Source organism: Grampus griseus, assembly GCF_964374135.1.
Source record: "Grampus griseus genome assembly, chromosome: 14".
Lineage (NCBI taxonomy): Eukaryota > Metazoa > Chordata > Mammalia > Artiodactyla > Delphinidae > Grampus > Grampus griseus.
The window spans coordinates 11,097,302-11,124,072 of record NC_139008.1 but is presented as its reverse complement, the minus strand read 5'-3'; the positions used below and the strand labels follow the sequence as shown (position 1 = coordinate 11,124,072).

General features: G+C 41.9%; 1 long non-coding RNA gene across 1 annotated transcript in view; it reads left to right on the top strand.

Annotated features, from left to right (window-relative positions):
* LOC309833300 overlaps nt 1-26,771 on the top strand; it is a 288,559-nt gene that overhangs the window by 243,833 nt on the left and 17,955 nt on the right. The window contains exon 2 of the long non-coding RNA XR_014297744.1: nt 25,479-25,642. This is a non-coding gene — a long non-coding RNA (uncharacterized lncRNA). The remainder of the gene's footprint in view (nt 1-25,478; nt 25,643-26,771) is intronic.

The following is a 26,771-nucleotide window of genomic DNA, read 5'->3' as shown; positions in this document are numbered from 1 at the left end:
GGCTGATTATTTGTTGCTTTTAAGAGAGATGCTTTGCCTGCAGCAAAACCGCCAGCACCCACGGGTAAAGGCAATGCATGTGAATTTGCCCCGGTGTGTTTGAAGTCTGCATCTTGCACTTCTTGGCAGTCTAGGCAGTAAGACTGGGGGGGACTCAACTGCAACGCAGCCATCTGCTGGCGAGGCAGGTGCCCAGCCCTGCCTGGATTAGCAGCGGCATGTACCTTCCTGCTCTGTCTCAGCCGCACCAAGAAAGCTGTTCAGAGTTGAGGCAGAGAACAAACTGGTCTGGAGTCTGCAGGTTCTCAGTTCTGGGAGGGACCATTCAGGAGGCATCCAGCAGCACCAATAGGGAGAATCATTCCTGACCTTGCAAAACAGAGTTTTTACTGGTGCAGTCTTTCTAAGAACAATTTTGCACCATGTGTCAGATGCATTCACAATTTCGGGACCCTTTGATCCTTTAATCTAATGTCTACTAGGTAGAAAAATTCAGAGCTCCTTGGAAGGTATGGTGAGAGGCAGGGACTGAATAAGGCTCAGTGTCCTTCTTGGTGAAACTGACCTCTTGCTTCTCACAAGCGGAAGCTGTTGGAAGCACGGCCAACCCTTTGACATGGGTGCCTCATGAGAACTCCCTGTAGCAAAAAATAAAAAGAATTATTTGTCCAAGTTGGACTTCAAAGAGAGCTTTAGCAATTTGATTTTATAATTGTTCGTCCTGGTTATGGACAACCTCTGGTATCACACATTCAATAGATGAAATAAGTATTCATCGAAACTGCCCTTTCAGTACTCTATTCAAGTTAGAAAAACGAAGATAGCGGCAAAAATCAATATAACTTGTTCCATTTCAATAGATGCCCCAGAACAGCATGTTCATCTATGGATGTGCGTACACTCAGCTGTGTTCACGAACGTCTCCCTTTTGCAGAGTGAAACACTGAGGCAGAAGAATGTCAATTGGTTCCTGGGGGCCCAGAGCAAGCAAAAGAACATCGGAAAACATATGGAAATCAAGGCCTCCTCTGCTCCATCTCCTGGCCAGCAGCTGTTAGGAGTTTACATTCTGTAGGGCCTGGAGAAACTTGAGCAATTAAAAACAAAAGCCTTCTATCCATCCGTAGCATTCCCCGGGCCTAGCTGGGTTTGCAGCTTGTAATGTGTTATTTATTTTTGGTTTTAATTGCTGGCAGTCCCAGAAACATTAGTGTTATATATAGTGCTGGGCTCAGCAGGAGTAATTAAAAGGCGGGGGCCCTCATGGTTGGTAGTAAAATACCAAGTGCAGGCTGCTTAAGAAAAATGTGCCATTGATTCGCCATCAGCAAAACACAGGGTGGTAGGAAAGGGACAGAGGAGTGATGCCAGGCAGAAAAATCACCCGGAACAGAAAAGGTTTATACACAGGCCAATGTGTACTGAGTTTTAGGAAAAATGTAACTGATTCGGATCAACCTTCTAAGCAGCACCCTAGCTAGAAAGAACCAATGTGTATTGAATGCAGTGCCGGCACTTAAACCTGCATAGTTTCATTTAACACTCATGACACCTCTCCAGGCTGGTATTCCCATTCTTCTCCATCTTCATTACATAGGGCACAAAACCAGGGACAGCTCTACCATACTCAAAAAGAAAACACAGCACAGCATTTTTATGGACCCTCTCTGGGAGATGGATCATGGGTGAATTTTTTTTTTCTTCTGCTTTTGCTCTGATGCTTTGGGAGAGAGATGGGCAGAGAGAAGGGACCAAGACAGTAAGGGTGACAGAAGAACAGGAGCTTGTGTAGAGATCTAGAAAGAAGGGGGGAAGAACTGGTAGACACGCTAAATATATTGCCTCATACGATTAGTACTCGTTTTCACAAATGTGGAGAATGAGGCTCACAGAGTTTAAAAGGAGCTTTCTATAGCATGTGAAATGTGATCCCGTTTACGTACCAATAATGCGTATATTCATACGAACATATGTGATACAGTCCTGTTTATGCAAAACCCGACTCCCAGCACTAAAGCCAAGTAGGAGGGGCTGACGCATGTCCCTCACTTAGAAGTATTTTGTGGCTTCCCACAGCTTTATTTTGAACAATTTTCAACCACACAGGAATGTTGAGAGCACGTAGTAGAACAGTTCGCCGTGTCTGTTATTATAAAAGACCTTCCTTAGATAAACACAATAATAATATTTACATGCTAAGCATCGCATGGAGCAGGTACTTGTCTTCGTGCACTTTGTGCGCTCAGTTCATCCTCCTCCAGACTCTGTGAGGTTACTATTATTATGCTCACTTTATAGGGGAGGTAACTAAGGTACAAATTGCTTAAGAAACTTGCTCAGGCTTTCATGACTAAGAAGGGATGGGGCATGAATTGCAAGGCAGACAGCCTGGTTGCAGAGCAAGGTTCTTGGTCTCCCCACTCTATTGGTTATGAACAATTATTAATGATCTTTCCAGGATCATGAATATTAGCATCTCAGGGAACTGGAAACAGGGCAGCGTGGTGGGCTTGCCCAAGGGTGACGAAGCTCTCCAAGGAAGTCCAGGTAGTGCCCCAGGGAAAGCAATGGGTTAATGATGAGTAGAGGCCCAGGTAATTTTGGAAGCCAGAGGCGTCCTGTCAATGGATTCTTCAGGAGCAAATACACAGGAGAGAGTCTAGGAAGGAGCCAAGAAAGGCCACGATTCCCTGAAACAGAGCCTCTGCTTATAATGGAACAGGTTGTGACCTGTGCGAGGACAATGGCTGAGGGGCGAGTGGGACTGATGTCCACTCTGGGCTCTGTTTGCCAAAGAACCAGATGCTCCCCAAGCTGTGGACCCTTGGAGCTCTCCCTACCCTGAGGAGTACCTTTTCTAATTTGCATAATGGAATTCTACAGACTAGCCCTTGGCCCAGATATACCAAGCAGAGTGCGGTGTTCCCCTGGAACTCACAAAGATGCCCAAGGCCTAGGAATTCTCTCTCCTTGATGTTGGCTGTTTGGCTCAATCCATCTCTAATGGTTGCTTAAGTGCCTGGCCCGGGGCCAGTGATGGGTTCCTAACTAGAGCTGCTGAAACAATGGCTGAGCTAAGGAGAAAGGGACTTAAATTGGCCTGGAATTTAAAAATCTCTATCATACGTTGGGTCTGCCTAGATTTTGGTGGCCCGTGGAAAAAGCCCACATAGCAAGCTTAGAGTCTGCTCTGCCTGGGTTAAATCGACGCCAAGATGTGGAAGGAGGTAAACACTGAGATGTTAGCACCACCTCGGTGCGTCGGCAAAACATGGGTCAAATGTGCAGGCTGTCACGTGTAAGGGCACAGGTCTCCCTGAGAAGCTCGGGAAATAGCTGGGGTACATATTATATGGTAGTCAGAGCATGTCAAAGGCCAGTTGTCCCAACAACTTGGGAGAATGGAGACCAGGATTTTAGAAGGCTGGGTGTACCACCCACTCCTGGCCCGTGAGTTCTGTGTCTCTTTCGTCTTTGTGTCCTTTGCTCCTCTTCTTTTTCCAGCCAGTGTCTAGCAAGGTGCGTGGCACACACGGGGACTCCCTCCATGTTTGCTGCCTGGGCTGCCTGTTGAGTGTTGGTCTGTAGCAGTTCTGGAGGGCTCCATTGAGCTGGGGTCTTCCCTGGGCCAGTCCCAGCAAGTGAGGAACACGGAGAGCATTGCCCACAGCTAAGTCTTTGAGGCTTGTCAGTCTGGGTCCCTTAACAGCCCAGTGGGGAAAAGCAAATGCAATTTCTCCTCTCAGTTTGCCTCAAATGCATTACAGATTGGAATCACTTCATGTCCGAATGCTCATTAGAAAATGTTTCTGAAAGGCAGTGCAGCCCTTTAAGGCTCATTCTGAAGAGTGATTTTACGTTCTTCACATTGTGTCTATATTTGTTGAAGATCAAGTTCAATTTTTGAAATTGCCAGATGTCTTGGCTCAGCTACACATCTAAGCCAGAGCTCTTGGGGGATACCCCGCTCGGTAATAATAAAGTTTCCTTCCCCTTCTGAATGCCTGACATTTTAGCCAAGGGAATCATTATTGCTGCTTAAAAACCAGAATTGCAGATTGAATTAATTTCATCGAAATCATTTTCTGTAAAATGACTGATCTCAGATTTCAGTGAATTTAATTGATCTCAGCTGTTGCATTTGGTGCCCATTGGTAACAGGGTAACTTGCCGGATGTGAATTCCTGGGTTTATCTCTGGAATTCTCTTCTTCTTCCTTCTTCTCCCCCTCTTCCTCCTCTTCATCATTTTCAATCACAGGCATTTTCATCCTGAGTGGTACATTTTAGACATCTGATCTTTAACACAAACTAACATGGTGTATTATGATCTCCAGTTTGCTGGGGGAAACTAAAGCAAAGTTAAGAAATGAGGCCAAGTCCTCCTGATGTCCAATAACTCCACACCTCTATTGTAATGGGCCAGGTCAAATCGTCTGAGGCCACGGCCAAGGGGTGTCTGGGGATTAAGCCGGAGCGGGTGGGTGGCTCCTTGGAGTGGCCAGATGCTAATGAAGCCAAGAGGATAAGTGGAAATTGTGTGCAAGAAATAGTTCTGAGGGTCGGAAATCCAGAGGCCTAATGCGTGCTCAGGACCCATGTTAAGTGAGGCCCTGGGGAAGCGTTACTGAGCCATGAAAGGTCAAAAGACAAATACAGCACAGGAAGGGAGAGGGCTGCAAGGAACAATGGGAGGATATTGCCGTCTGAGGACAGATGTTGGGCTACAATAGTGCTGGGGTGTCCACAGTTCTCTTCTGAGTCCTGGTCTTGATGACGGGTCTGCCTGGGTTAAACATTCTTGCTAGGTGCAGTGGCATCACGATGATAGCATTTAGACTAGAAAGGAGACCTCAGGCCTTTAGGGTTTTGTTTCTATAGAGCGGTCATAAGATACAGTGTACGTTACCTGATCTCCAATATTTCAGTTGGTGGATGCCTTTATTCGCTATTAGCAGTTGGTCAGAGAAATTGCTCCAGGAAGGTAAGCCCAGAAGCCTTTGAATCCAACCAGTCAAATAAACAAACAAACAAATGAACAAGGAAAGGAATAAGCAATATTGCAAGTTTTGTAGCTAACAGGAATTCTAAAGATCGTAGAGCTTAGTTAGACCTTTAGAAATTACTTCTTCCAATTAAGCTCATTTTAACCATCAAAAGTAACAAACCCCAGAGACCCAGTGACACCAGCTGGTTGATGATGCTTCCTGGACCCATGACCAGTTTTCCTGCCTATTTCAGATTTCTTGACTGCTGCCTCTTTTAATGAAGTTTTACCTTTTACCATGTTTACATTCTGATGTAATATACATGCAAACTCTCAGTGGAAATAGTCTTTCGAAGCTCTGTACGTTTGGAACATCATATTTTGCAACTGCCTGTGTTGTAGGGAAAATGATTCTTTATACTCTTTGATTTTTTATCATCTTTATTGGAGTATAATTGTTTCACAATGGTGAAACTAACTAAATGGTTAGTTTCTGCTTTATAACAAAGTGAATCATCTATACACATACATATATCCCCATATCTCCTCCGTCTTGTGTCTCCCTCCCATCCTCCCTATCCCACCCCTCTAGGTGGTCACAAAGCACCGAGCTGATCTCCCTGTGCTATGCGGCTGCTTCCCACTAGCTAATCTATTTTACATTTGGTAGTAGAGGCACGGTCTTAAAGAAGGCTGGCCCTTTCCTAGATAGGTGAGCTATGGGTGATTTTCTTAACCTTTAGCCACTGCAAAATAAGGAAACAGTAGTGCCCACATATTAGTATTTGGGGAAGATTTAAATGTAAAACACACGCAAAAGCCCTCGGCTCTGTGTTTAGTACATAATAACAGTTTAAATGTATTGAGTAGTTCATGTTACTCTTTGTTCCCTGGAGAAATTCGAATTTCAGGATTTAAGGTTGTTAGTGAGGATATCCAAAAATTATCTCAAAGTGGTTTCCTGAAGATAAAGACACAGGAACACCTGTTCATGGCTTGCAACCTGCATAACTTGAGCAAATTTCTTATTCTGTTTTCTCAACTATATAACAAGGAAGATGCTTTCTCCATTTCGTGGGAAGTTTTAGTAAGGCCAAAGCTTACCCTAGGTACTCAAAAATTCCCTTCCATCTCCTACCTCCTAAACCTCCCCAAATCACTCCCCAGGTGTTATTTTTTTACTTTTATGACCTGGAAATTTCCCCTCCTAGAAATGATTCCAGGACAACCCTGCTGGTCCAGCTCATCATCCCTTGCGTCTTGGGCAGGCCTGGGCGGTTCTCCTCTGGTCTGGCCCAGGACCAACTACTGTGGGGAGACCCAGGAAAGCATTGTTATGCCATTGCTGGATGAGAGTGCGCCTCGGGCCTTGGGTAGATGGGGTAGACAGGGCCGCCCTCACAGGCATGCAAAACGTGTAATCTCACAGGGGCCAGAAAGGGCTTCCACTTGGTTTAAGGCTCTGCTGATGCTGTCTTGAAATCCTTAACAATTTAAAATTTGTATTAAATTCTCAATAATTTTTGAATAAGGGACCCCACATTTTCATTTTGCACTGGGCCCAACGAATTATGTAACCAATCCTGGGGGTAGGCGTGATGTGAAGACGTGGTGAGGCTGGATTTATTGATCGCTCCATGCTTGAATAGCCTAGGCCTGAGGACAGGATTTGTTGGTGGGTCGGGCGTTGAGAGGAAGGATGCTTTGGAATCCACAGCAGAGGATGTGCCTTGGTGGCCCTAGCAGGGAACACTGGCCTGATTGTTCTTTTATAGGGACTTATTTCTTTGGAGCTGAGACTCAGGGGATCAGAGGTCCTCTTGGAAGGGGCTTGTAGAAAACATGGAAGGAGGCAGATTCTTCAGCCATGAGGACAGCTGGGTGTTAATAACACCTGGCCCCATGCTCTTGGGAGCAACTGAAAATATTTCCCTTAGGAAGATTTGATTATGGCCAACCCAGGCACAAAGCAGCTTCCCAGATTAGGGCCCCCATGGTTTCTTGAACCTGGACAGGTTACAGATCTAAGGCTTATCACAGGAGCCAAGGGAGCTTGGCCATGAGCCAGGTTTGGGATGCTGATGGGGACTCTAGGAGTCTTGCACACTGCAGCCCTTCATACTCCAAATTCCTGTTGCACATGGGTCTGTGAGCCTGGGAGGACTCCCTGGGCCCACTGGACATGTTGAGTCATCATCTGTAAAGACTCTGCGAGGCTGCGTTTACTGATCACTCCCTCTTTGAATGGCCCAAGGAGATGACAGGTTCCTGTCTTTCCTCAACAAGGCAGCTCCTGGGAGGCAGTTCCTCCTTCCTTGAAGCGACTTGTCTGCCATTGATCTCACTCCTGCAGCCACTATCGGCAAACTACATCTTTCCCTCCTGTTCCAGAGTCTTAGCCTTGGAGCAAGATGCTGTTATGAGAGAGCTATTGCAGAGACAGATCTTTATGTCTGAAAGCATGGTGTACTTAAATGCAATCAGCTATGCCAACCAGATGGATCTTTCAAATCGTATTTGTTGGAGGGGGCATGTGTGTGTACGCAGAATGATGTTCCCTTGACAAGTGGCTTTAGTGAAATTTCTTTATTGAGTTATTTAACCTGGCATATTTAAAATATATAGTTTCATTTACAAGAAAAATGAATTTATATTCCCTTCCTTGAGAAACCTTTTATTATTGCATGGGATAAAAATCCATCTGTATAGCAGAGTGTGGTGACAAAAGGATTACTAATGGACAAAAAGGGGTCTTTACCAGGATTTCTCAGCAGCTGGGCTTTGCAATGAAGTGAGGATAAAAAAATAATACTAATTACACAAGTATGCCACAGATATACATATTTGTGTGTGTGACGGGGGGTTAACCAAGCAACACAGAACTCAGAGATTAAAGCAGTTTGGTCTGTGGTCTTTTCGACCACTTGATATGTGTTTTCCTGTGTGGCGGACGTAAATCTAACCACACGAATTCAGATGTAGAAGAAATAGCATCCTTTCACATTCCGTAACTCAGGGTAATATCTGATTTGAACCCCTTGCTCTGTCAAGCTGGCAGGAAATTTAATTGCCATTGCTGTGGGCCCACTGGGGGGTTTTATGTAGCTCTAAGGCATGGCAGGTGGCCGCGGGGTTTTGGTCATTGGCCCCCGTGTGTTACTTCTCAGAGGTCCCTTGTCCCTGTCCTCATGGTCTCCCTAAATTGTGGCTCCCGCTGCAGCCCTCCACTCTACTCAGGGCTGGAAATTCTGCAAAGGTGCCAGAATCAGGGCCTAAGGACCAGTCCATCCTGCTGCCTCTCCAAGTTTCGGCTGCATCCCTAGCAGGACTGCTGAAGCTCAGGACCTGGCTTCCAGTCCAGGCCCCTCACACTTCTCTCTTCCTCTTCAGCCTGGGGGAAGTGTCCTTTCTCTAGCTTTTGACCCTTGAGAGACTTCTGCTTTCCCCTGCTCCAGGACCCCACAGCATTTCCTCAATGAGGTTTGATCAGTCTTTTACACAATAAAAACGATCCTTGGACTGCCCGTGACTTGTTTCTGCCCTGGCTCTAGGAATTACAGAGTTTAGCTACCAGTTTGGATAGGAAGAAAAAGAGATGAGGGAATCTAGGGAAAACACATAAATTATCCACACATTTCTGTTCTCATTTTATATGTACATGGCCTCCCCTAATCCTGTTTCTCCCATGGTTTTTCCCCACCTCAGTTAATGGCCACTTCATTCTTTCATGGGCTTTGCAAAAAGAAAAGCTCTTTCTCTGTACCTTTGCAAAATCCTGTTGGCTTGACCTTCAAAATGCAGCCAGAATTCAACCAGTTCTTCCCAGTTACCCTGCTGTCATCCAAGTCACCAGCGTTTCTTACAGGGTCATTTTATTAGCCTCCTAAATGGTCTCCCAGCTTCCATTTCTGCTCCCCAGTAATCTGTCCTCAACACAGCAGCTGGAGTGGCCCAGATGAGACCGAACTCGGATCACATTATGCTTTGCCCAGCACTCCAGCGGCTTGTTGGCTCATTCGGGGTGGAAGCTGGAATGGTCAGACTGGCGTCTGAAGCTCTGCGTGAAGGGGCCCCGCCACCTCTCTGTCCCTTTCCTCCTGCTCCCCTCTTTCCTCACTCTACCCCATCCCAGGCACTGTGCCCTTGGCAATGGCGAGTCCCTTGGCCTGGAATGCGCTCCCTCCAGATGGCCACACCACCCTCACCTCCTTCAGGTCTCTGCTGTCTCTGTCATGCTAGTTAAATAGCAGTGTGCCCCCAGCCTTATTTTTATTTTTCTCCAGGTTCCTCACCATCATCTGATATATGGCATGTCCTACTTGCTTATTTGCTTCACGTCTGCCTCTTCCTACTATAATGGAAACTCTGGGAGGGTAAAGACTTGCTATTTTGTTCACTGTGGATTCTCTAAAACTCAGGACGTTGCCCGGCACATGATAGGAGCCGACAGATAATCGTTGACTGGTTGACTGACTGAATGAATGATTGTACAGAGATACAGTATTTTCTGCCTCTGTGTTTTACAAAAACTCCATCATACCACAGCAGTGTTTCTACAACTTGCTGTTTTTTTCTGTTTAATAATAGATTTTGATGGTCTTTCCATGACAGTACATAAAGAAACACACCATTTTCTTTTAATGGCTGCAGTAGGATTCCACAGTACAGCTATAACAAAATGTGTTCAACCAGTCTCCTACTGATGGACTCGTTTGCAATTTTTCTCCATTACTAACAATGCAGACTTTTTGTGCATTCAGAATATTTCTCTAGGATAAACACCCAGAAGTAGAATTGCTTGGGGAAAGAAGTGAAGCAAATTTTGACAACCTCATTTGCATTTCTGCGCTGTTTCCCCTCCTAGGTGAGAATGTTTATCATCCTGTACTTTCTTCTTCCTCCCTGCTTTTTTTTTTTTTTTTTTTAATCCCTTACCCTGGGTAGGAAGAAAATTTCAATACTTTGCTGGTGGCAGTACAACAGGTGAGAACACACTATTTTCAGCCGCTATATACATGTGAGCCGTGGGTTGGAGTTTTTGCAGAATCAGCTGGGATGGATTTTCTCCTTCTCTCCACTCCTTTGGCATTTAAAATCTGTACTGCCCAAATTGGGGCTTGATTGTACATTCTCTCATATTGTTCCATGGAATGAATCTTACTCCTCAGCTAGATGGTTAACTCTTTGATGGTGGAAGCTGTTTCTGTTAGTCCTGTGGATTTTTGTAATCCCCTCTGGGTTTGAAAGTGTTCATTGGATGCCGAAACAGTTGTGCCTTCAGTACAAATAAACCTGTGGATTCCAGCGCAGTTGGAGCTTTCAGAGTGGCCACTGCGATTGAGCAGAACCTTGAGAGAAGAATGGAAAGTTTCCAGATAGAAGATTAAGGAAGAATGTTCCAGAGAGAGGAAGAAGAATATGCAGAGCTGTGGAATTGTGAACAGGCATGGTGGGGTTGGGGAAACCACCGGTGATGCTCCAGGATGAGAAATTAGGTGACAGGTAAGGGATGGGTCAGGAATGAGTTGGGAAGAGTTGATGGAGGTTGTTCCTGAAGAGCTGTGATGCCTTGAGACATCAGTGAGGATGCTTTGGATTACAGGTGCCAGGAGCCCAGTGCCCCTGCCTGAAGTCAAATGGAGAAGTTGTTTGCTCCTACAATCCAGAATGACTGGAAAAGAACTGGAATGTCTGGATGCTGGGGTCCAGGCCACTGAAGCCCTCTCTCCATCTCACACCATCTTCCCAGCTTTATGATCATCACGTAAAAGCTCTGTCTCTTCTCAGATTCACGTAAATGAATCAAAGAGAAAGAATTAACCTTGGACCACCGTCCTCCTGCTTTGATCATGGTCCGAGGAGGCGGGTGGAGTCAGGAAACTTTTATTCACGCCACACGTTTTTGTTTTGGAGAAGGAGAAGGTCTTCAAATCAAAGAGAACAAAGAATGCAGCCCATGGCGCACCCTAAATTGTATTTGCTACAGTTGATGATTAAAAGATTTGGCTTTTTGTCAACATTTTGAAATGAAGATGTAGAAGGACCTGAGTTCATACTGTTCCCTGGTGAGTCCAAGCAGCTCTAGTCACCAGTATTTGGCAGGAATGAAGCAATTCATTAAAGAGAAGCTCCTCACTTTCCAAATCTCTAAAATTGAAACCCATTCTGTGTCAATTTCAGATTATGAAGAACCATTGCTGCCTCCACAGCACAGCTTAAGTCTTTTCTCCTGCAAGAAGGCCCCAAGCCATTCTCCTCCCCTCAGGCATGCTATTTTTGATGTAATAACTCGGTATTTTTGTCTTCTCTAGAAAGCTAAGTAAGGGCAGACTCTCTGCACTTTATTTCTTTGACCTCCTCTCTCTGGTACCTAGTTTTGTAAATGCAAGGATGACTGAATACCTCTCTTGGGGAAACATGGGACTGCTCTCCTGAAAAATGCAGGAGGGACATAATTCTTGATTATTCGATCTTGAGATAGAAAAACAAAAACACCAGTATACTGACAAGGAAGGTGCTGAAATCATCCTTTAATGAGTAATATAATCTCGTAGGTTTGGAAAGAGCACTAGAGTATTCAAAGATCTTGAACTGTCGTAATCTCATTTTGTCCTAATTAACAGTCTTGGGTGGGAAGCAGAGAGCTCTTGTCCATATTTTGTAGACCGGGTAGCCCCTGAGAATTGTTCGGACACCTTGGAGATCGTTTAGTTCTATCATTTCCCTTTTACATTTGACCTTCTCAAAATGCCCCAAAGCATCACAGCTACTTAGTGACAAAACCAGTGCAAGAACCCAGGTTCCTACAGTCACATCCAAGGTACTGCATCACAGAACGCTGCGTCTTCTCCAGTGTCTCGAGTCAGAAGTCGATATGTCATAAAAGACCTTGGTCTCTGGCAGGGCAGAGGTGCACGAGGAGGCAGGAGGGGGGACAATGGTGGCGACACAGCTGCCAGCCGCTGAGTTCAAGTAAAAATCAAAGACGCAGATGTAGAGAATGGACTTGAGGACACGGGGAGGGGGAAGGGTAAGTTGGGATGAAGTGAGAGAGTGGCATTGACACGTACACACTACCAAATATAAAATAGCTAGCTAGTGGGAAGCAGCCACATAGCACACGGAGATCAGCTCGGTGCTTTGTGTCCACCTAGAGGGCTGGGATAGGGAGGGTGGGAGGGAGACGCCAAGAGGGAGGGGATATGGCTATATGTATGAGGCGATATCTATGAGGGGATATGTATATATATACATATAGCTGATTCACTTTGTTACACAGCAGAAACTAACACACTATTGTAAAGCAATTATACTCCAATTAAGATGTTAAAAAAAAAGTGACAGCAGAGAACATAATGAAGTATATAAACCTGGATAAAGCAGTGCAATGGGTAATAAAAAGTGAAATGGGGTGGAGGGGGAGACGGGAAAGGAGGCGGGAGGAGTGAGCGGGCCACCTCACAGAAGTCATTAAAGGAGTTTTCATGTGCTCTTGGCGGGAGCCCACGGTCTCTCCTGTCTCTCCAGTTTAAGGCTTAGTGTGTTGGACTTTCTGCTGTTTTCACAAAGCTCTCCATGCCCTCAGGATTGGGACTAACTCCCGATTTCATACTAGGGGGCGTGTAGACATGACTTGAGATCAAGGTTACTGCCAAGTTGTCTGAACTTGCTGTACCTCCCAAGGAGACTGCAAGGTGTCACCCACCCTGGGCCTCTCTGGAACCCCAGGCATTTCCTGTGACATTAATTAGCACCAGCACACTGGGTTTGAATTTCTTGGATGCCTCCAATTCGGTACCGTACAGAGTTCAGCCAAAGGGCCATTTTTCAAGACTTGTTTTAATGTTTTTTTGGGGGGGGGTAGAAATCATCTGTAACCCGGAGACGGAGAGCTTGCACATAAATCTTCCTAAGCAAACCCATGTAAAGTACCGATACACTTTATAAGCTGTAAACTCGGCTTTTATTAGCCATTTATGAGCCATTTTTTATGATGCAAGTTTAATATTAAACTATAAAGTTCACAACACACTTATAAAGACAGATAGACTCATTCACTTTATAATTCTTGACGTGGATGCCTGACAAAAGCCGACCGTATCATGTCATTTCAGGAAACCGGCCCAGTTGGGACTTTGGAAACTGGTGTAGGATGAGGTCTGGGAATGGACAGGCGCTGGGGTATGTCAGAGGCAGGAGTGGGAGGGAACAATCAACCGCAGCCATAAAAATAGGTGCACAAGCTGGGAGGTAATTTTTCTTCTGACTTTTCTGGAGCGTGGGGCCTTTATAGCCATTTAGGAAGTGAGAATTCTCTGGAGTAGCAGTTCTTTTTTTGAGCAGCAGCTATATATTGCCATTTGATTTTGTGCAACCTACCTTCTTCCTCGTAGATCAGCATGGCTGGTATTTTTTTATTCAATGTGATGAAAATTAAATCTGTTCTGTGGAATCTCAAGGCCATGTCGCTAAAATAATAGGAGATAACCAGGAGTGTGATCAGTTGAGGATTGCAAAGTTTATTTTCCCTAGGAAGGAAATATTTGGTGTATGGAAAGTGGATGGCCTTCGGTGCGCCTCATGTTGAATACATGAATTATCAGCGGGGGATTATTCTAATCACAAGCGACACACTGTGTTAGATCTCCGGCTTTCTGTCTTTGAACCAGACTTTTGAATTCTAGAAGGTTTCTCTGGAGGGGTGGGGTGGGGGTGGGGCACACTAGAAAAGGTCAAAGACTCAAAATAACGCCCAAACCAGTCAACGGTAATTCATGGTACTGTGGATGCTAGAGAACCACACTATCCCCCTGGGCTGTGGAAGCATCCCCAGTGACCCCACAATACATTGGGTTGGCCCTTCTCTGCTGGGTGACCTTGTGACAACAGTTTATTCCTCCAACCTTTCTCTTGAGGCAAAATGTTCACATATTCCAGTACTTAGCCCTGCAATTTTTTCCTAACTAAAAAGATTAATTAATTAATCCATTTATTCTTGAGCCTATATACTATATGCCAGATTATGGTCTAGGCACAGGAGATACACTGAGGAACTTCAATTTTTTCTTTGTGACCATTTTCTAGAAACCTTCGCTCACATAAGGTTGTACTCTACCCTACCCAGTGCCAAACTCTCCATTTAGCTCTGTTTTCCCTCCAAAAGATTACTATAATGGTTCACATAGTCACCTGTGGGAAAACTAAGTCATTATTTCCTTCCTTCTGCTTGCTCTGGGTTTAGTTTCCTGTTTTTTGTCCAGTGTCATAAGTTAGATCAGGTTATTGATTTGACATTTTAAGTCTTTTGTAATGTACACATCTATAGCGATCCATTTTCCTCTGACTAAGCACTGCTTTGGCTTCATCCGTACATTTCAGTATGTCATGTATTTATTTTCATTCATCTTAAAGTATTCTGTAAGTTCCCTTGTCTTCTTTGACGCATTGGCTATTTAGGAGAATGTTGTTTAATATCCATATACTTATAAACTTCTCAAATTTCTTTTTGTTATTACTTTCTAATTCAATTGTGATTAAATAATGTACTTTATACAATTTTAATCCTTATGAATTGATCGAGGCTTGATTTCTGGCCAAGCATATGGCCTATCCTGGAGCATGTTTCATGTGCAGTTAAGAAGAATGTGTATATGAAGTTGGTGGGTAGAATTTTCTATAAAACCTGTTAAGTCTAGTTGGTTTATAGTGTTGCTCAAATCTTTCTATTTCCTTGTTGATCTTCTGCCTAGTTGTTGTAGCCAGTACTGAAAATGGAATGTTGATGTCTCCAACTATTATTGTTGAATTGCCCATCTCTCCCTTCAATTCTGTCAGTTTTTGCTCCATGTATTTTGGGGCTCAGTTGTTAGGTACATATGTGTTTATAATTGTTATATTTTCCTGATGGATGGACTTTTGTCTGAGATTAGAATAGCTACTCCAACTTTCTATGATTATTGTTTGAATGATATATCTTTTTTTCCCATCCTTTTACTTTCATCCTGTTTGGATCTTTGAATCTAAAGTATATCACATAAAGGTAGAATATTATTGGATCTTATTTGCTTATTCAATCTGACAGTCTCTGCCTTTTTGTTGGATTGTTCAATCCAGTCATACTTAATGTATTATTGATGCAATTTGACTTATGCCTGCCATTATAGTTTTTGTTTTCTATGTCTCATGTCTCGTCTTCATTCTTTTCTTCCTTCTTTAGTGCTTTCATTTCCCTTACGTGAATATTTTTAGTGTAACATTTTAATTCATTCAATTATTTTTAAAACAACATATTTACATAGTGGTTGCTCTAACAATGTACATTTTAACTTGTCAGACTCTACTTCAGATTTATACTAATAATTCCAATGCTATATAGAAATATTACTCCTATATAGCTCTATTCCTTCTTCTGTACTATAGTTGTATATGTATATTACGTCTATATATGTTACAAGCCTAAGAATTCATTGTCATAATTATTATTTTATATAATCTTTTTACCATATGATGTCACTTGTATGTGGAATCTAAAATATGACACAAATGAACTTATCTATGAAACAGAAACAGACTCACAGACATGGAGAACAGACTTGTGGTTGCCAAGGGGGAGGGGGGGTGGGGGAGGGATGGAATGGGAGTTCGGGATTAACAGATGCAAACTATTCTATATAGAATGGATAAACAGCAAGGTCCTCTTGTATAGCACAGGGAACTATATTCAAAATCCTGTGATAAACCATAATGGAAAAGAATATGAAAAAAAATATATATATATGTATAGTGTGTGTGTGTGTGTGTGTGTGTGTAACTGAATCACCTTGCCGTACACCAGAAACTAACACAACATTGTAAATCAACTATACTTCTATAAAATAATTCTTTTAAAAATAAATAAATTTTTATCTTAAAATACAAAACAATCTTAAAGATGATGAGAGAAGAAATAAAAGCACAAGCAGTATATATATCTCTATATAATTTGTCATGTTAGTATTCATATTTACAATTTTGGTTCTCTTCCTATGTCTTGTAGATTTGCCTTACTATCTAGTGTCATTTTCTTACTCCAGTACAGCTTTATTTCCACCCACCACTTTGGTGCTTTTGTTGGCTAATATATTACATTTTTATATGTTATGGGTCCAGCAATACATTACAAGCATGGACCTAGAGTCTGTCATACAGAGTGAAGTGAGTCAGAAAGAGAAAAACAAATACCGTATGCTAACATATATATATGGAATCTAAAAAAAAGGTACTGATGAACCTAGTGGCAGAGTAGGAATAAAGATGTAGACATAGAGAATATACTTGAGGACACAGTGGGGAGGGAGAAGCTGGGGCAAAGTGAGAACATCAACATACATACACTAACAAATGTAAAATAGTTGGCTGGTGGGAAGCAGCAGCATAGCACAGGGAGATCAGCTCGGTGATTTGCGATGACCTAGAGGGGTGGGATAGGGAGGTGGGAGGGAGGCTCAAGAGGGAGGGGATATGGGGATATATGTATGCATATGGCTGATTCACTTTGTTGTACAACAGAAACAAACACAGTATGGTGAAGCAATTATACTCCAATAAAGATCTATTTAAAAAAATCAGGTAAGAGAAGCGAGGAGAAGAAATATGCAAATTTTATAATTATTACCTACATGATTACCTTTACCAGTGCTCTTTGGTGTGTGTGTGTGTGGTGTGGGTGTGTGGGTGTGGGTGAAATTACTATCTGGGATCACTTGCATTCAGTCTGAAGAACTTCCTTTATATTTCTTAGAAGGCAGGTCCATTAGCAACAAATTCTCTGTTTTTTGTTTGCCTGGTAATGACTTTATTTAGTCTTCCTTTTAGAAAGATAGTTTAGTTGATATAAGATTCTTGTTTTGCACTTTTTTTTTCTTTTCTCTACTTGGAATATGTCATCTAAATGCCTTCTGACCTCCATCATTCTGATGAGAAGCCAGCTGTGAATTTTTGGTGGGTTCCTTTGTGTGTGATGAATCATTTTTCTCTTGCTACTCTCAAAATTTTCTATTTGTTTTTAAGTCTTTCCACATTTTTACTATGATATTTCTAGGTGAGGATCACTTTGCAATTATCCTACTTAGAATTCATTACGTTTCTAGGACGTGTAGTTTAATGTTTTTCCTCAGATTTTGGAAGTTTTCATTCATTATTTCTTTAAATATTTTTCTATTTCTTTATTGATATTTTTTATTTGATGAGATATTGTCATCATGTCTTCCTCACTTCTTTAAGCATGGTTTTCTTTGGTTCTTTGAAAATATTTATGACAGTTGCTTTGAATCTTTTTCTGCTAATCCAATATCTGGGACCTCTCAAAGGCAGATTCTGTTCACTGCTTTTTTTCTGTGTATGGATCACACTGTGCTCTTTCTTTGCATGTCTCATTTTTTGTTGTTGTTGAAAGCTGGACATTTTAGATAATACATTGTAGCAACTTCAGATACTGATAACCCCATTCCCTCTCTAGGGCTTGTCAGTTTTGTTCTTTGTGTGTTCATTTGTGGGGTTTTTTGGGTTTGTTTTATTTTTGGTTTTGGTCTTGGCTGGACTATTTCAGTGCGTCTATTCCCCACACAGTGTATGGCCTCTGAGCTAATCTCAGTCACTGACATTTTAAAAGTAAATAAATAAAATACACGTTCAATTTCTTATTTTTAATCATTTTAAGAAAAAAACCTCCTCTTTTAGATTACACATATATTATTTTTACCCAAGTTTGATAATCTTTTTGTTTGTTTAATATGTGTGTGAACTATTATTTTGAAGGTGCAGAGGAATTATGTGAAAGCTGAGTTGGAATAAATGACACCATTTCAGTGTCCTATTTCAGTTCTCACAGAGTCATTCTACTATTTTATTTAATAGTATGTTTTCTTTAATCGTTTCTTTTCCTCAAGGAGCATGTGGTTTAGCTTTAAAAGCTCTACACCACCAGATGGAAAACCTGCTTTAAATTCTGTCTCTTGAGTTCCCTGTGTGCCAGGGGCACTAGCTGATTTATCAGCAACACAGGCATGATCATATTTTCCCTTCCCGACTTCAAAGAATATTAGGTGTTTAAAATGATGTTCACAATATACTTTGAAAGTATTGAAAAGATATTCACACGTAAGGCATTGTTGTGCTATTATTATTAATTAGGAAGGGTTAACTGCTAAAATGATGGCAGTCATGCTCCTGGATCCAAATGTAAACGAACACATTTTGGAGAAAATATCCGTCAAGAAAGATCACGGCTTCCATCAACAATTTGAATCCATGCCCATGCCTATCAGTTCACAAACAAGCCATTTGTTCAGGTATTTGAATTTCCAGCAGCTAAAATTCACCTTTTGTAAGAGAGGACATGTAGTGGAAAAACACACGCTTTAAAATTAGTAATTTGGAACTGAATCCTAATCCTCCTTATTTATTCTGTCTAATCTTGCCCCAGTTGCTTAATCTCTAAGAGTCTCGGTTTCAGCCTCAGCCAGATGGGCATCTTCCTTCATGGTGCTGTGGGACCCCTCATTATTCTGCAGTAGAGTCACTGCTCAGTTTTAACAATAGTTCTCATCTCTTCAGCATTTACCAAGACCCTTCCTCATGAGATGATGCCTTTATTTTATTTTCAGGTTTCCCATAGTTCATGGCATATTTTGAATAAGAACTGTTTAGTAAAGACATCTGATCTGAGAGATTGGTTGAATTTTATTGCATTCTCCTGATATCTTCATTGTGCTTATGAGGATAACTGGCAGAGCTCTAAGGGTATGGCACCCTGGAATGATAAGTATTGAAGAGAAAAATGTATATAGAATGGGGAACAATCAGGTGGGCGTACTGCAAGGGGTTCCATTGACCATTGGAGATGACCTGGACATATTGGGCACTTGGAAGTAAGTCAGGGATGAACAAGAAGAATGGGACCATAAAGAGGCAAGACAAGACTACCAGAAACCTTTCTGAAAATGTGAGTTTTCTGATGTATTGTCCCAGCATTAAAAGTGAGCACAGAGAATCTGCACCAGTGGTCCCCTATCTTGCATGCCATCAAGAGTACCGTTTTGTTACTGTTGCTCTGTAAATCACATCTTGAAAATTTTTATCTAGTAAGCACAGTACATTTAAGTAATATATTAGCTAATTTATTTTCTCATTTTTATTCATCTGAGATATATCCATCTGCCAAAGAGAATTTCTGGTCTTTCTGAGATAAAAAGCAAAAGACTTCTTCACAAATGCTCCCCTTTTCTCTTCCTTCCTACAGCACCCTCTCCCTCTCTTCTTTCTGAGTTTGCCTCCTTGATCCTCATCAAGCCTCTATTTAAAAACACACTGTGCAAGTGACAGACATTAAATTCCACTGTCTTCTACTTGTCTGCCACTGGCAAGTGGTATGTGTTCTGTATCCACAGTGCAATCAGTTGTGTGTTACTGCACCCATGAGGCTTGTGTTTTCTGTGGTGTCCAGGGACTGCTCACTGCTGACTTCCCAATAAAAGCAATGTGTTCTACTTGCATTAAATAATTAGTGACACTGTCATTGAAATGGCAATTTTATGCTGTGCCTCTGAGGAGAAAAATAGAGTATAGGGATTTGGAGAGCAGTGTGCCTTCTTTTACATACATCATTATGCTGGAAGATATATATATATATATATTTTTGGTAAACTGGAGTTGCAATTTAATCTGCAGCTCTCCATAAGAAGCTGTATGTCCTTCATCAGATTTGAAATATTGACCATTTCTTCAAAATTTTTTTCTACCCCATTTTGTTGTCTACTCTCCTTTGGGGACTCCAATTACACATATGTTAGACTGGTTTACATTACTTAATAGGTTCCTGAAGCGCTGCTCATTTTTCTTTTTCAGTCTTTTTTCTCTTTGCTCTTAACATTGGATAATTTTGATTAAACTTTCTTCAAGTTCACATACTCTTTCTTGTGTCATTGGCATGCTGTTAAATCTATCTAGTGACTTTAAAATTTCAGACTTTGTACTTTCAGTTTATAGACTTTCCATCTGGTTCTTTTTAATCATTTTTATTTGCCTGTGGTCACTTCCTGTCTTTTTGTTCATCACCACATGTTTTCTTTTACTTCATTGAGGATAGTTATAATAGCTGTTTTAAAATTCATTTTGCTAATTCTAATACCTGGGTTATGTTGGGGTTGACTATAGGTCATTTTTTTCCCCTGTGTGTTCCATTTTCTTGTTTCTTTGTATTTTAGGTAATTTTTAATTATATCCTAGAAATTCTGAATATTCAGTTTGGAGATTTTGGATTCTTTTTCTCTAGTGAGTGTTTGTTTTGTTGTGCAGTTATCTTGGTTGGACTTGAATTGTAATCTCTGTGTCTTGGTTGGTAATTCTGATCTCAGTTCAGATCTGTAGTATTTAGTTGAGTTGCTTTGATTCTTCTCCCTGCATGCATGGTTTATGAGTTAGCCACAGTTGTGGGAAGACAGAATTGTGGGATTTCTCTCTGGTATTTTGCCTCTCTCTCTGGTGGCTACTGTTGACCCAGATTCAGTGGTTTCCCTGGACAGAAAGCTGTGGTTTTTCCATTGGTACCCCCACTCCCTCATGCTCCATGCTAACCACGTTTGATCTCAGGCTAAAAGTTTTGAAAATAACAAATAACTCCATACAACTCTCCTGTGGGCATGGACTCTCCAATGGAATATACTTGTTTCTGTTTACTCTTCAGTGCCTCCAGGTGGCTATTTGTTTTATATGATATCCACAGTTCATAGTTATTATCTGCAGGTGGGGTGGTCTGGTTCGATCTGATTAATTATGTTAATCAGCCATGATCTTCGGTTAACATATTTTTTTTTACATCAGGTTTGTGCTTGACAAGGCTATACTCAATTCCTGATAATGACCTTTTAATGATGATCTTTTCAAGTTTTTGATAGTTACTATTGGCAAGAAAATTTATTCATACTGGTAGGTGATAAAAAATTTAAAACCGTTTTTACAACTATTCAAAATTTGCAATAGTTAAAAGTGTATTTAAAGGAGCTAACAGCTTCTCTTTTTTTTTTTTTTTTTGCACTGACAAATGTAATGTTGAAATTTCTTGTGATAATGCAAATGGGTTTCAAATCCAACAGAATGTTTTCATATCAAGTATTTCAAAATAATGATGATGCTCTAATTAGAAGAAAACACATGCATTGTTAGAGCACTCACCCTGCAGCTAGCCTGGATGGCACTAAAAGGGCATATTAGCTGCAAAAGCATCCAATATGTGTGAAGGCAGAGACTCAGGGCCCCCTGGAGCTACTCTGCCAGGAACACCTGCTGATCCCTCAGCCTCTTCAACTCTAACTCCTGTTCCTTTGCCTGTGCACCTGAGTGCTTAGGTATTTGGATTCCAAACTACACTAGCGTGTTTATGGACCCCTTGTTTATGGTGGGTTGGGGTATACCATCGTGCTGGCTGCAACGTAGTTGTCCAAGATATAGAGAAACTCCTTTGCAGCTCAGAATTGTGGCAAGCAACAGGTGTTGTGTGTCACTCATCAAACCCAATGCCTGCTGAGATATGAGGATCCATTATCAGACCCACCTCTGTTCAGCCCACCTTCTTAGGAACCCTAGGTTAAGCTATTCCACCCCCACTCTGACTTCCCAGCCCTTCCCTGAGACACCTCCTTACCTCCCTCATTCTGCATGATTATTACTAATACAATTTAAGTTAAATCTTTCTGTGTCTCTGAACTTTGATGTGCATACTAATCATTTAGAATCTTGTTAACCTGCAAGTTCTGATTGGGGGTAGGTGGGGGTGGGTGGAGAGCAGATTCTGCATTTTTATCAAGTTTCTGGTGATGCTGAAGCTGCTGGTCTGTGGACCACATTTCTAGGAAGAGGGACATATTCTGAATACCACCTCTGAATGTACTATAAGACATCAATGGGAGAGTTCTGAAATAGGCCAGTGGTTGTGAATGTGAGATATGGGGCTTGACTGCATTAAGTATAAATCCTAGCTCATCTGTTAACTAGCTTTATAATAGTGGACGGGGTAGTAAAAGTCTCTGTGCCTCAGTATCTTCATCAGTAAATAAAGGTAATAGTACATCTCTCCTTATGATGTTGTTGTGATGATTAATGATGTAATACATATAAGAGTTTAGAACAGTACACAACACCTAATAAGGTTTCAATAAATATCAGCTATCGTTAGTGTGCATCCTCTCAAGTTGCTTACGTGTTTATTGTAGAGAGATAGAATTTCACAATTAAGGAGGAACACAGATACACCATGTGATAAATTTAATATAATCAAATTTCAACATGTCTGGTGGAACAAGTGAATGTTCTATTGGTCTCTAGGAAAATTTTCTTAAAAAATATAGCCCTTGAAGGTTGAATAGGATTTAGATAGCTGAGAGATTCACCCACATGGACAGAACCTTGCACTTGGATGCTGTCTTTGAACTTGATCTAATTAGTCATAAGCAGTGTCTATGGACCCCCAAGCAGGGGAGAAATTAGATGATTCTTCTCGTTATGGATGTTTTGCTGGTAGGAAATGAGGTTCACTCAAATTCTCATAAGAAAAAGAGGTTTATTTACAGGATAAGGATTCAGGGAAGGGCAGGAATAGAGGCCACTCTCGACCACTGTCTGCCCTTCACCTCCACCTTATTCCCTTGGTTTCTTTGTTTCCCACTTTTCTCATTTATTCATGTAATTAAATCAGCTAATATCTGTTGAGTTCCTGGCATGTACTGGCCACTCTTGTAGGCAATGGCATTAGATAGATCTGTGAATGGAAAAAACAAAATACCTGTCCTTGTGGAACTTGTATTTTATCAGGGGGAGAAAGACCATAGCAATAAACATCATAAATAACTACATTGTACAACATACCAGAGGGGATATGGGACAGTAAGGTACAGGGAGAGAGCTATTTGAGGGAGTTGGCTATTGCGTTACATTTCTAATTAGGGTGGTCAACATAGGCCTCATTGAAAAGGTAACACTTGAGCAAAGGCTTGAAGGAGGTGGGGTGGGGTAAGGTAATGAGCCAAACAGACGTCAAGGGGAAGAGAATTCTAGATAGACAAAGGCCAGACAAAGGCAAGTTTAATGGCTTTCGGGCAGAAACATGTCAGGTATGTTCAAGGAAGAGAAAGGAGGCCTGTGTATGCAGATTGGAGTTAGGGATGGTGGAGTAATGGGAAAAAGAGCAGAGAGGTGGTGGTGCCTCAGATCAAGCAGACACTGGAGGGACTTTGGCTTCTCTTCTGATGAAATGGAAGCCATTGGAGAGCTTGAACCCAAGTCTGCAATACCAAGTCTGCAATACAAATACTATGACATACATTTAAAAAGGACAATCCTGGGCTTCCCTGGTGGTGCAGTGGTTGAGAGTCTGCCTGCTGATGCAGGGGACATGGGTTCATGCCCCGGTCCGGGAGGATCCCACATGCCGCGGAGCAGCTGGGCCCGTGAGCCATGGCCGCTGAGCCTGCGCGTCCGGAGCCTGTGCCCTGCAACGGGAGAGGCCACAACAGTGGGAGGCCCGCGTACTGCAAAAAAAAAAAAAAGGACACTCCTATTGGGATTGACGTGTGCACACTATTATATATAAAATAGATAACTAATAAGGACCTACTGTGTAGCACAGGGAGCTCTACTCAATACTCTGTAATGACCTACATGGGAAAAGAATCTACAGAACAGGGGATATATGTATATGCATGACTGATTCACTTTGCTGTACACCTGAAACTAACACAGCATTGTAAATTAACTATACTCCAATAAAAATTTTAAAAAATAAAAATTAAAAGGACAATCCTAGATCTGTTTGGGAAATAAAATGAAGGATCAAGGATGGAAACAGGAAGAGTAGTTACAATGCAGAGATGATGATGGCTCAGACCGGGTGGTGAGAAAGGGTCAGATTCTGGGCATAATGAAGGGGTAGATCCAATGGGATTTGCAGATGGGTTGGGAGAAATCTATTTGTTGGTGGATTTGCAGTGGGATGGGAGAAAACTCAAATGTGTCTTCAAGGTTTTATCAGCGAAAATGGAGAAGATTACAGGTATGATGGTTGAGGCAGGAGAATCAGATGTCCAGAATAAAGGTATGAATATGTCCCACTAGAAATGTTTAACAGTTGTATGTACAAATATGGAGTTCTGGAGGGAAGGTTAGGCTAGAGGCATGGATTTGGGAATTGTTGGTATATAAATTGGTGTTTGATGCTCTGAGGTTGAGAAAAAGTGTAGAGAGAAGAGACGGAGGATTAAGATCTGGGGCACTCTAACCTTAAGAGTTTGGGAAGAAGAAGAACCCAACAGGGGAAATTGAAAGGCAATGTGTGAGGAAACCTTGAGAGTCTGGGGTTTGGAAGCCAAGTGAAGAAGGTGAATTGATGAAGAGGAGGTGATAACTGTGATAAATGCTGTTGACTCATGAAGTACCATGTAGAACTAGGATAGACCATTGGATTTAGCAATGGAAGTTGTCAGTGCTTTTGAAAAGAGCAGTTTCTGCAGAATAAGAGAGGGGAAAGCCTGATTAGAGTATGCATAGAGAGAGAACTGGAGGAGAGGAATTGGAGACACAGAGTGTGTGAAACTTCTTAGGAGCTGATTTGGGGAGAGAGATGCACAACTGTGTTCAGAACCCTTGGGGGCCTACTTCTCTCTCTGCCTGTCCTGTGTCACACCTGGGTTACATGGGCATCGTTCTGTCAGGTCCAAGGAAATTCTCTGTGGCTCACTAAGGCTCTGGCTGCCTGGAAAGATCTTGCAGCTGTTCCTTCTTTGAGGTCTTGCTGTCTATCTGTCTGTAATAAGAACTCTCTGAGGACTAAAAGAAATCATACTGCATAACAGGAGGCTTGCAAAATATGGCTGTCTGGAAAGCAAGAAGACGGCTCTCTAAGTAAATAGCAGCGTGCTATTTAAATTTCTGCCCTCATTCTATGGGGCTGACTGATCTTAGACAAACCTATTAGTAATCAGTGTTGAGTCTACCATCAAATGTATCATAATCCTTTTGGAAACTTTTAATATATTTGTTCCGTATAGTTTCTTAGAGAAACAAGTTTGCATCTGTTTCTTATCAACTGTATAAAGAAATGCTGTATTTTTTTTGTCCTAAAATTATCTTGCTTATGTTTGAAAATGGAAAGAAGGGGTGGGGGTAGCTGATTTTACACGTAAGGGAATACTTCAGCTCTCATTCTGTGAAGCAGAGATATAGCGATTGGAGGAAACACCCTGCTCTTTGTTCTCTGATGCATCGTTGTGGAAAGTGTTTGTTTTCTTCAACCAGAACATGATTGGAACTTGATCTATTTCCACTCTGTCTTCGGAGACAGTTTGTACAAGAACTGGTTGCAAGACATCAATTTTTCTGATGGGACAAACAAGCTTTGTGACAAATGCTGAGATTGCTGAGGATTTGCTAAGATCAGTACTTCTGGTTTTGTCCTTTTCTTTTAGGCTGTGAGATGATATCTTACTGACACCCATTCCTCCGCTGGTGAATTCAGTCTACAAAGAGTGAGCCACCTGATTTGGTTGTGGTGCAGTCAGAGGTGGCTATTTCCTTGCCTCTGCTGTTTTCCTGTGTTTCAGAGTCTGGTTATACCTTAAAGAGACCATTGGTGAGTAGTCAGTCTCTCTTCTCCTTCTGCATACCCTCAGCTCATGGTCACTGGTCCACTGTGTGTCGACACTTTCTTTTGGTGTCTGTCTCTAACCTCCAGACTGTGAACTCTGGGAGGTCAAGGTCAATGACTTCATTTTTACTCTTAGAGTCCAGCATATTGTCCTTTCAAGGCTCTGTTCTTAAGCTATCTTGACAAGTTTGTGATAATAGCAGCCACAACCTTATCAGGTGAGAGATTTTTTTTTTTTAAAGAATAAGATGGATGTCCTTGGAAGCAAACTTAATGTCCATCAACAGAGGAGTGGATAAAGAAGATGTGGTACATATATGTAATGGAATATTAGTCAGCCATAACAAAGAATGAAATAATGTCATTTGCAGCAACATGGATGGACCTAGAGATTGTCATACTGAGTGAAGTAAGTCAGACCGGGTAGAAAGACAAATATCATATGATATTGCTTATATGTGGAATCTGAAAAAAATGGTACAAATGAACTTATTTACAAAACAGAAATAGAGTTACAGATGTAGAAAACAAACTTATGGTTACCATGGGGGAAAGGAGGGGGAAGGATAAATTGGAAGATTGGGATTGACATGTACACACTACTGTATATAAAATAGGTAACTAATAAAGACCTACTGTATAGCACAGGGAACTCTTCTCAATACTCTGTAATGACCTATATGGGAAAAGAATCTAAAAAAGAGTGGATATATGTATATGAATAACTGACTCACTTTGCTGTACACCTGAAACTAACACAACATTGTAAATCAACTAGACTCCGATACATTTTTTTTTTTTTTGTGGTACGCGGGCCTCTCACTGTTGTGGCCTCTCCCGTTGCGGAGCACAGTCTCCGGACGCGCAGGCTCAGCAGCCATGGCTCACGGGCCCAGCCGCTCCACGGCATGTGGGATCCTCCCAGACCGGGGCACGAACCCGCGTGCCCTGCATCGGCAGGCGGACTCTCAACCACTGCGCCACCAGGGAAGCCCCTCCAATAAAATTTTTAAAAAATGGATTTAAAAAAGTAAAAAGAAAAAAGGAATAACATGGATGTCCAGATGGAGATTCAGATTGCTCAGTTTAGCCTGAGTTTTTATCTTTTGTATGT